Raw genomic sequence first — 11860 nt, 5'->3', positions numbered from 1 at the left:
TCTCCAAGAACCTCAGCATCAGTCCCACTGAGACAGATTGGGGTACACTGAGCTCCTTTGACACCTTTCAATGTTAAGTGCATATTAGACGAAGTTTGTCAAAATATTCTGCTTGTCATATTTTGATGCAAGCCCTTTTCGCTTTTTGAGAAATAAGCTTCACTCCATGGCTTGTTCTCTACAGGTGCATCCTAATCGTGGGATGTGGTTACAATGGAAAGCTGCCCAACTGAAAACTTCTCAGAATATGGTGCAGGAGTGGCACAATCTTATCGTACACTTTCTGTTTGGGGTTAGGATAATAGGTGACATTTGGAGGCTGGTAAGGCAGGTTCCTGAGGATTTGTGCTGTATATAAGGAGCAACTCCTGCCTCTGCCCTTCTTCCCTTCTCTGGAGACTTGGGATCCAGGAAGAACCATGAAGTGGCTGCTGCTGTTCAGCTTGGCGGCGCTCTCTAAGTGCCATATCTACAACTGAGTCTGGGGGACACGCAGCATGAAGAACAGCTTCCAAGGGGCTGCCTCCCTTCACTGCCTGTCACACGGTCTTTCTTTCACCCCTAACTTTTTCTTCTTCCCTTCTTCCTTCATACAACTCTCTTCCACCATCTTGAGTCTCCTTTCTTGTCTCTCTCGCTGTCCTTTTTTGGAGGCTGCACTGCAGACGTGGTTAACAGCCCTGGCCCTCAAGTCCAGCTCAGCTTTGGTTCCCAGCTCCATCACTGGGACAGGCGACTTTGGGCAACCACTGAACTTCTTTTCAGTTGTGTAGAAAAAATGCGAGGATCTCCTCTCTTGACTTCCTTCCTTCTTCCTCTCTTGGACCAGCCTCCTTGACCTTCCCTGCCTTCCACAGCACCCCTGAGTGGACTCCTTCCCCAATTACACTTCCTCCTCTAAACCATCCCATTTGCAAACGCTCTGCCACAGGGTCCGCTTGTCAAAAATAAGTCCTTGAGGCAGAACCTGCGTGAGAATGGCCTGCTGGCCGACTTCCTCAAGCAGCATCCCCGCAACCCAGCCAGCAAGTACTTCCCCAAGGAGGCTGCCACTTTGGCAGCCACAGAGGGCCTGGAGAACTACATGGATGTGAGTGCAGGGCTATGGGAGGTGGTGGGACCTGGCACTGAGGACTTCGCCTGGAGGAAAGAGGGGTTTTCAGGGGTCTTGGAAGGTGGAGCAGTGCTCTAAGCCCTGAGGCAGTGACCCAGGTGTCTGATCCTTGGATCTCAGAGGCACAGACAAAGCAGGAAAACTCACATCAGAGATGTTTCTCTCATTCATTAGTTCATTCATTCAGTGTTTATATATGCAGAACATCTCCTTATGTGCCTGGCACTGTCTTGGGCCTGGGGGAGGCAGCAGGGAACAAAACCAGGCACATCCCCTGCCCTCATGGGGCTCAAGTCTAGTAGACAGAGACCATAATCATTGAGCTTCACCATCAATGAAAAGGACACCAGACTGAGGGCTATGCAATGTAGGTGACACTGTGAGATGGAGGCAGATGGCAGCCAGGGACACTTCTCTTGGGCAATGAAGGAGAAGCGGGAGTTGGGGAGTATAAGAGATGGTCCCAGAGAGCAGGGCAGCTTGTCCAAGACTCTGGGGCAGTAGGGAGCAGAGTGCAATTGAGGAAAGGAGGCCAGTGTTCAGGGAGAACAGAGAGGGAGGGAGGGAGGCACAGAGTGAGGACTGTGGGGTTGGTGGGTGCAGCCAGACCGGAGTCTCTGATGAGCATTGGTGTACTCATTGCCACAAATCATCTTAACCATTGGGTTGACATGATCATTGTGGAGCTTTAGGAAGATGCTTCAGTCTTCTATTTGGGACCCAATGGCCAAGCCCTGCCCATGAGTAGATACTGTGTGTCCGCTGTGTGAATGGCACAGGGTCAATGGTAGGAAGCAACGTTGCCTGTTGTTAAGAACTTAGCCTGTGAAATCTGCCAGACCTGGTGCATATCTGTTCTCTAATGGTTCTGAGCCACGTGACCTTGGGCAAGTCATTTAAATTCTCTGATCGAGCCTCAGTTTCCTCGTCTGTCAAACTGAATATGTACCACCAGAGGGTTATTACAAGTAATTAACACAATAATGATTTTTTGGAGGGCTTTTCACAAGGCCGGGCTCTTGGTAAGAGCTTGGTAAAGTCAGCCCATTTATTCACTTAGAAAATATTTATGAAGCATCTACTATGTGCCAGAGGCTCTGTGCACGGAGCTGAGGAAACTGTGATGAAGAAGGCAAGTTCCTGGAGCTTTTATTCCAGAGGAGAAGGCAAATAGGTGACAAATAAATAGTGCACAAGATAATGTCACATAGTAACAAGTGATGAAAGGAAAAATTAATTAATTAGAATAATGGGAAGAAGAAGAATTGGGGAAGGGAAAATTTAGATGAAGTGGTCAGGGAGGGCCTCTTGGTGGAGGAGATGTGTGACTAGAGTTCTGAATGTTTGAGAAGGAGCAGACCAAGGATAGGTCCAGAAGAAACATTTTCCTAGCACAGGAATAGCAAGTGCAAAGGCCCTGGGATGGGAACAATCTTGTCATCATCAAAGAAGAGCCAGAGCAGCGTGGCTAGAACTGCTGGCAAGGGAGACAGGGCTGCCACTAAGAATAAAAATCCTGACCACGCCCTTCCTTAAAATCCACTGTGTACACCTCGATTTAGGAACAAGATATCTCCAGGGGTTTCCATCCTTATGTGACGTCTTTGTCTCCTGATCGACCATTTACTGAATGCACCTTTGAGCATTTATTCTGCTGGCTGCTATCAGGTTACCCACTGTCCTCTGAGATGGTGTGTTCTCCAGGGTGGCACGACTAAGAGATACAGGAGAAGAGCTGAAGAGGGGACAGCAGATTCTTATTAGCTGTTGATGGTGCTTAGAAGAGACAGTCAGAGGGAAACAGGGATGCAGTCAGGGAAGACATCAAGGAGGAGGGGAGGCCAGGTAGGCCCTTGAAGGATGGATGCATTGGACAGGGAGAGAAAGGCAAGGAGAGCAGTGAGGGTGGGGAGCTGAGGAGAAGCCCCAGGAGACCCTGCTCCCTGGGGGGTCCCAGGATGGGGAGTGACCTGTACTGTCCCCACCCCACAGAAGGAGTACTTTGGCACCATCAGCATCGGAACTCCCCCTCAGGAGTTCACTGTCATCTTTGACACCGGCTCCTCCAACCTGTGAGTGCCCTCGATCTACTGCTCCAGTCTTGCCTGTCGTGAGTGCCTGGCCCTGCCCGGGACCCCAGCGCCCACTGACCTGGGAGGCCTGAACGCTCAGGGGCTTCAAATAGGTCCAATTTCAAGCCTGCTAGAGTCCCTCCAGGATTCTCTCAACAGGGATTTCCTGAGCACCTATGTGTCCAGCAAGGGCTTAGGAGCCCTGGGGATAGAGGGTGAATCTCACATGGTCCCTGCCCCCAGGAATTCAGTTCAATGGCAGAGAGCACCTCTCCTGAACAACCACAGCCCTGGGGAGCAACGGGGGACCAAAGCAAGAGGGGGGTTAGGTAATAGTGACTCAAAAGCATGACGAGCTGAGCTGTGATCTTACTTAAAAAATCATCTATTTACTAACGAAAGAGAGTTTGTCATTGGGAGTCATGGACAGTGTTTCAAGCTCCTTCTTCTTCCAGCATTTTCACCTGATTTTTAATTCAGAGGAGGAGCCTCTGGAATGCTCCCCTTCATAACTTGAGCTGTATTGTTGTAACGAGGTGACCGTGACATTGTAGCTGTGTCATGGGCTCTTCACAGTGCGCTGTGAAGAGGCTCATCGCCATGGGAAGCCATGGGCCCGCTCTGCTCAGTGTTTGCCTGGGGGTCCTTGGGAGGACAGTGGGGTAGGCTGGGGACCTTCCATCAGGCAGATGGTCCCACTTGGTCCAACCAGGTAGGAATGGAACCTGGGGATGTTTGGGCTCCAACGTCTGGAGAAAGGTCATCTCTCTCCTCCAAAGCCCCACCCCAACCAAAGCAACAACCCCCCAGAAGGAAATCCCCAGGCATGATTTGTGCTTGGGTTTCGAGGCTGATGATGTCACTTTTTGCACTTGTAGCCGACCACAACCGCTTCAACCCTGAAGATTCCTGCACCTACGAGGCTACCAGTGAGGCAGTCTCCATCACCTATGGCACTGGCAGCATGACAGACGTCCTCAGATATGACAGTGTCAGGGTGAGCACCAGCTTCGCCACTGCCTCATCCTACCCAGTCCTAGGGCCAGCTTCTGGGGACCCTGGGGGCCACAGGGTAGCCCCAGAATCAGCTCATTCAAGCAATATGGGTTTCAGTGATCGCCCAAGTTACCAGATTTCGGGAGGGGGATGCAGAAGTGGCAGAGATGTCACAGACATTTCCAGGTGGGGCAGTAGTGGGTAAGGGGTGGGATGCCTGGAGCCATAAGGCAAGCTCAGCCCATCCAAGCTGAGTGCTGTGGATTGTGGGAGAGAAGGTAGGAAAAGGGTCTGTTATCTTTTATCACCTCTTCCTCTTTCTCCACCCTCCACCTGCAGCCTCCCCCTCTTGTCACGGAAGCTTCAAAAGCACCTCCACGTTCCAGTGTGTGGCAGGGTAAAGACTCATGTTTTCCTGGAGTCTGACTTGCATCCTATCATCAGAAACAGACACACAGGGCCTGTCTGTTATGCAGCAAATTCTCACACCAAGTTGCAGACTGTGTCCATCTGGAGATCAGCCACAATGGTTACTTACAGCAGAATAACAATCCCTCTCCCCTTCTTCCAGCCTGATGCCCTGGAAGCCGAGTCCTACATGAGATGAACCAGGGATGCTCTGGACCCAGGGCTGGCGCCCTGCAGTGCTCAGACAACACAAGCTGATTGTGAATGTCTTGGTTCCCCCGACTCAGGTAGGAGGCATTGAGGACACCAACCAGATCTTCAGCCTGAGCAAGTTGGAGCCCAGCTCCTTCCTGTACTACGCTCCCTTTGATGGCTTCCTGGGTCTCGCCTACCCCAGCATCTCTGCCTCTGAGGCCACTCCCATCTTTGACGACACATGGGACCAGGGTCTGATTTCCCAAGACCTCTTCTCCGTCTACCTGAGCTCGTAAGTCAGGCAGGGAGGTCACGGTCGCGTGGCCCAGCAGAGAGCTGTACGGCATTGGGTCGGGAGAGAGGGTCTCAGTCAGCATGGGGTTTGAAAGGTCCGTGTCTAAGTCTTGAGAGGTGTAGCTTTGGAGAGAATGGAGCCAAATCTCTCTCTGATGAACTGTCTTCGTTCATCTCATTTACCAGCTGAGTCTTTGTCACCCTGACTTATACAACTCAAATGTCATTAGCCATTTGCTCTCCAGCCCCAGTCCCCTCATTGTTTGCTCCCAAAAGACCACCATTTAAGATGAATCCACTAAAAACACGGGGGCAAAAATTAGATAGCGATGAAAAGAAGATTTGACGGGTATTTCTATCTTAAACAATGAAACATCCAAACGATGAAAGCAAGTTTATGTCATTTATTAATAAAATATATGTTCCAGTTGTAACTATCAGTGAATCCTAAGAATGAATAAAGAATAAACCAGTTTGGTTTTGGTAGAGTGGAGGTCATGCAGGAATAGCTGAGGGTGTCATCAGTTTCCCGAGACTCTCAGCTTTCCTCTGACGCTCTCATCTTTCTCTTTTGAAGCCATTGTCGTTGTTGATATGTTTCTTTAGCTGTTCAGTCTTCTACTGTAAACTCGTTGTGTCACGTTGTACTTACCGTCAGAGGTTTACAGGAAAGTTGATGTGGGGTGAGGTGAGTGAGGGCTGTCATATCTGTGGTCAGTTCTTTGGTGATTATTTCTTATCGTCACAAACATTTGCTCCCCTATCAAAGCTGAAACTGCAGAGATTCAGAAAATGAATATTCTGGTACCGAGGAGGAAACTTACACAACAGGAGTAATTTTCAACAGGAGGGCCCTATTATCCTGTTGGCCCCTTAATATTCAAGTTGGCTCTTAAACATCCTTTGCCTTTATGGGAACTTAGAGATTTGATGTGGGGCCATCTTATCACCACAACTAGATCAGGGTTTCTCAATCTCAGCACTGTGGACATTTTGGACACACAATTCCTTGCTGTTGGGGGTTGTCCTATGCATTGTAGGATGTTGAGCAGGCTGCATGGCCTCTACGTACTAGACACCAGTGGCACTTCCTACTCCCATCTAATCATGACAACGAAAAACGTCCCCAGATATTGGCAAATGTCCCCTGGGAGCAAAACTGCCCCTGGCTGAGAACCAGGCATCTATACTATCAAGTTCTGAAGACCAAACACTGTCATGCATTCACTTCTCTTGAGGTCCCCACAGCAGCGAGAGTGAGGATTTGGTGGAAACCACACACTCTGGAACCAGAAGGACCTGGGTTCTATTCTTGGTTCTGGCACTCCTGGGCTGTGGGACCTTGGGGAAGTCATCCGATTTCTCTGAGACTGAGTTTTCTCCCTGTAAAGTGGAAATACTGTTAAATGTGACCACTATGTGGACCTTGGTGTGAGGATTGAGAGAAACCCTGTCTGTCACACACTCAGCACAGCTCCTGGCACGGGCAAGAGCCCAGTCAAGGGTAGCTCTTAGGATGCACACAGCGGATGTTCAGTTGAATGAGTGAATTCCTGTCTTTTCCCCACTTTCAACAGCGATGATGAGAGTGGCAGCGTGGTGACGTTCGGTGGCATCGATTCTTCTTACTATTCTGGAAGCTTGAACTGGGTGCCTGTTTCTGAAGAGGCTTACTGGCAGATCACTGTGGACAGGTGAGATCACATCACCATGGATGGGCACTAGCCTGATAGACCTCAGATCTCATTTCTCTATGGACTAATAGTTAACGAGCTTTCCAGAATCTCCCTGGAACAGCCAGCATAGGAAAATGTGCTCCAGGAAGAGAAGGTGGAAGTTGGCCAAGGCAGTGAGACCCTGAGAAAATCATCTCACTACAAAAGCAGAGCTGTCTGGGACCCCAGATGCTCTGCAAAGATGAGGCAGCCACTTTCCTTCTGCTCGCAGAGACAGGACATCAGCATCCCTGGGGCGAGCTGGAGGACCCACCAGTCCACACATCTTGGCATTTATGGGACCTGTGACCTGGCACATGCCCCTCCTACTCTAGGAAAAATGTCACTTTTAGTCTAGGGACAGGGCAAAATGCCTGAGAAGTTGTTTCAACCCTTTCCTTCCCCATTCCTCTATGGGCCCGCCCCTCCATCACGCAGCCTCAGTCCCAGCTGTTCTTCCCCCGGCTGACCTGCTAGGGTGACTCCAGATTTTCCCAGATGGCAGCAGTTTCCCGGGACTCAAGACTTTCAGTTCTAAAACTAGGAGAGTCCTGGGCAAACTGGGACACTTTGTCCCATTAAGTCTGCCCCAACAGTGCTAAAACTTTATCAGTTCCTCCCACTCCTGCCCCTGCTCCTCTCATCTCCATCCCTCCCTGCATGCCTTCCCCTCTGCCCGGGGTGTCCTCCTCCAGCTCTTCATCTCCTTGGCCACCTCGGGCTGTCTGCTTCCCCGGGAAACCTCCCTGGTTGCTCCATTCCCCACCAACCTCACCCTGGATTATGTTTCGGTTCCCCTGTCCTGTGCCCTATTCATGCGGCTGTTCCTTGGTCATAGCTTATCTTTCCAGCTAGAATATAAGCTGCCTGCAGTCAGAAATTGTGAGGCTGCCTCGTTTGGAATTTCATCTCCCAGGCCTAGCACAGAGCAGGCACTCAGTAAAGATTTGTTGAGTAAATGAATGCAAGAATGAATGAGGGCGTGAAGGAGAGAAGCTGGAATTTTGTGTATTGGCCAATGGTTGGGGAGTAGGGACCCTCTGGGGTGACTTGGATCCTCCTTGGGAGATGCACCACCTGGGGACTCAACTGAAAGACGCCTGCTCTACCTCACTTTCAGCATCACCATGAACGGAGAGTCCATCGCTTGCAGCGGGGGCTGCCAGGCCATTGTTGACACCGGCACCTCTCTGCTGGCTGGCCCAACCTCTGCCACTGATAATATCCAGAGCTACGTTGGAGCCAGTGAGGACTACTCCGGTGAGAAGGGCAGGACTTGACTGCCCCATTGTTGACTGAGGTGGTGGATCTGCCGTGCAGAAGGAAGGCAATCCCTTCCAACCCTTGCTCTTTCCAGGCGGTGATCAGCTGCTCATCCATCTACAGCCTGCTCGACATCGTCTTCACCATCAATGACGTTGGGTTCCCTCTGAGTCCCAGTGCCTACATCCTAGAGGTAAGGAGGCTCCGTGTCTCCCACCTACATGTGCCTCCATAGAATGTGGCCACATACTCCCCATTGGCACTAGGGAAACTGCAGTTCTATGAGCTGGAGCTTACGTCTGCTCTGGACAGCCATCGCAGAAAAAGCATATGTTCAAAATCAATGCGTGAATGAGAATTTGGAAACATCATTCAAAGGGGAAAAGGGAGGCAAACACTGATGGCATGGAAAGGGGATTTCTAGTTGGACCCCTGAGTCCACACTCTGAATCTCAATTACTAGCCCATTGATTCTGAGTCACTTGCAGCCTCTCTCAGCTGCAGTTTCCTCGTCTGATCTACAGCTTTCCCCATGCTCAGAGTGTGCTTAGGGTTGTCAAGTGATATTGACCACATCAACGCTACAAAGGGTTGGGCAAATGGCGGTAATAACTTCCATGGGGTCAGAGGTTATGACGCCCCCACTATCTCTACCAAGTGAAACATCTTTTGTCAAATGAGCCACAGGCCAACTCCTTCCTTCTATGATAACGCAGGTGGAACACTCATTTTGCCCAGTGGGTCCCTGTTATTCAACAAGAAGTGTTGATGCCCAGCCACAGCCCGAGGGATACTGATTAATTAGTAGGGGGTCAGATCAGAACAGTATGGCTGGTGGGGTGGGGTGCAAAGCTTCCCAAGAGCTTCTAATGTGCAGCCAAGGTTGTGGGCCAGTTACCTAGTGAATGAAAAGAACTGACAGCTCGCCACTGGAAGGGATGAGAATAATCAGAAAAGCCTGTGTCACTGGCGCTCCCAAAATCCTCCTGGCAACTGAGTTCCCCTAAACCTCTCATTCCAATGCTGGCGTCAGGGTTTGTGCATCTGCCAGAGACACTGGATAATGTCTACTCATCCCTGGAACCAAGTGCAGTGAACAGCTCACACAGGCAGACCCCAGGCTAAGAAGAGCCGAGGCCCCACACATGAGCTGGGAAGCTCCTCCTTGCACGTGCCTTGCAGCAGACTAGGGTTATAGATACTGATCCCCCAGCACCTGTCTGTGTCCCATCTCTGGTTTTATCCTCCTTTTCTCCAGGAGGATGACACCTGCATCAGCGGCTTTGAGGGCGTGAACCTCGACATCAGCAGCGGAGAACTCTGGATCCTGGGTGACGTCTTCATCCGCCAGTACTTTACAGTCTTTGACAGAGCCAACAACCAGGTCGGCCTGGCTCCCGTGGCCTAAGCCTGAGTCTTTCCTGCCACTTTGCAGGAAGATCTGGCCTCAGGTCTCCCCTTCTAGATGTGCATAATTCTCTTGATGATTCTTTCTGTGGGATCGTGGAGGTGGGATCTTGGCCCTGTTCCCTCTCATACCAATAAGCAGAATAAAAGCATAGCCTTCTGAAATAGGTTTGTGTACTTGTTTCTCTTTCTCGATATTTCTCCTTCACATCACAGGGGTCAGAACACCAGGACGTGGGGGCAGAAATGACCACTTGGACAGCACCAAACACAGAGACAGTGGCTGCACACACTTCATAATAGAGCCAGGAAGACATATGGGCCTCAGCAGGTCTGACTGAGCATCAAATGAAGATGTGGGGACCAGAAATGCCAGGCCCGTTGCCTCTTGATAGAATAGAGCCCATGAGTTCCCGGTTGAGGGAGGCAGCTTATTATTACTCCCAAAGCCAATAAGAGAAATGAGAAAAGGAAAGAGATCAGGGCACATGGCCACTGATGGTGACATTCCTAAGTAGGCCTGGCAGATGGAATTTTCTGGAAGACATGGGCCAGGGAGGTGACAGAGCTGACACCCCAAAATCTACCCGATTGGTCTCTGGTTGCTTGGTTGATCCAGACTAACACCTGAGACCCTCATTGCTCTGGTGTAAGACCCTGAACTGACCCGTCTACCCATCCGTAATTAAATAGGCTGATTTTCCAGTCCCTGAGCATTGTGAGATGTGAGGAAGGAACTGAGGGTGCCCATTAGCAAACAGGAACTATTTACAGCTGAGTTTCTCAGAGCGAGTTTGGTAACATAATGTTCAATGGAGAACAAAGTTTCAAAATAAGCATGGAGCATGCTACGTTCTAGACCCTTCTTCAGGGTTCACAAGGCTCCTTCCCAAGCAAAGGCTCTGAGAAGTCCTACCGCAAAGTGCTCTGGTTCACTGTAACTCAGCTTAGCTGGATCCCAGTTCCTCATTTGCTAGTAAATCTATCACAGTCCTGTGCTCCTCTACACCCTCTGTGGGACAATTCCCATAGCTCCTGCCTCTGCCGACAGCTGAATCCCAGATTTCCCTCTGGAGACACTGGCCTGAGGGCTGCAGCTGGGCCCCCCTGCTGAGAGGGAGTGACTTTGGGGTGCTCAGAACAAGATGGCTTTGGAAATTCTTGTGACATCATCCCCCAATTTGTCATTTATCACTCATAAAATATAAGATTTCGGGGTTTATAAGGGTTGGGTGAGCTCCACCACCTCATGCCCCTGGTTGCCCAGTGTCACTCATATCCCCTATGGACCATTTTCCCCAGCTGAACAATCTTTTTGAAACATAAATTTGATCACATCCCTCCCTTGCTTAAAACCTTTAATTAATGCCTTCCCATGGCACTTGGAATAAGACAATCAACCTTTGGTGTGGCTTCCCCGCCCTGCATGTTCTGGTCCCTACTCGCCTTCCCTGCCTCACCTTGATCTCTCTTATCCTGAACTCCCACCACACTGGCCTTCTTCCACCTCCTCTAATACCCCAGTTCTCCACCTCCAGACATTTGCACATGGCGTTCCCTTTGGGTTGCATTTCCCTTTTTCTTGACTTGCTAATGCCTAGCGTCCTGTAGATCTCAGTTTAATTTCACCTCCCTGTAAAGACTTCTGTGACCACCCTCTCATAGACCTGGCCCTCCTTTCCTTTATGGCACTTGGTATGTTGGTAATCATGCATTCACAGGAGCAGTTGTTTCAGATCTGCCAGGGCAGGGACTGTGATCATTTAACTGTTGGAGCCCCTGCAACAGAGCCGGGCCTGTCACATAGCAGTTGCATAATAAATATTTGATGACTGAGTGAGGAATTGGGGATGAATTTTTAAAAGGCAAAAATGGGGATAAGATGAGAGAGTGGATCTGATTTGACTGAAGCCATGCTTAAGACAACAGATGGATCTGTCCTGCCCCCACTGACATTTGTTCCAGTCATATCTGGCCCTGGGAGAAACAGGTGGACTTCTCAGGTTTCTGGAGAGGAATTTCATGGTGTCCTGGCTCCTTTTCTGGGTTTGTGTTCCTGACATTTCCTGAGTGCCTCTCATGCCCCAGGCAGTGTGTGATGCCCTGGGGATGCAGACAGGCCTTCCTGGACCCTTCCTGTCCTCCTGGTCTTGGCCACACTCTTCCTTCTTCCCCCTTTTCCACCTGAAGCTGCAGCTCAGACTCTCCTTCCCAGCCCCTATTCTGCCCCCTCACCCTGGGATTCCTGGATCCAGACAGAACCTAAAAAGCCTCCTCATGGAACAGGTCATTTAGATTAGAAAACTCTGTGCTAACATATCTGCTCCGACACTTTCTGCTTTGCTCCACAAGGTAAGGTGGACTAATGTTCCTCCTTTATAGTCTCAGGCCTCTTC

The 11860-nt window shown here is 50.2% G+C and overlaps 1 pseudogene; it reads left to right on the top strand.

Annotated features, from left to right (window-relative positions):
- The first annotated feature begins 419 nt into the window (after nucleotides 1-419).
- Nucleotides 420-9608, top strand: LOC106847583 (pepsin A-like; annotated as a pseudogene).
- The last annotated feature ends 2252 nt before the right edge of the window (nucleotides 9609-11860 follow it).

The sequence above is a fragment of the Equus asinus genome, chromosome 17, assembly GCF_041296235.1.
Source record: "Equus asinus isolate D_3611 breed Donkey chromosome 17, EquAss-T2T_v2, whole genome shotgun sequence".
Classification (NCBI taxonomy): Eukaryota; Metazoa; Chordata; class Mammalia; order Perissodactyla; family Equidae; genus Equus; species Equus asinus.
Note: the sequence above shows the minus strand (reverse complement) of the source record. Positions and strands in the feature narration are given on the sequence as shown.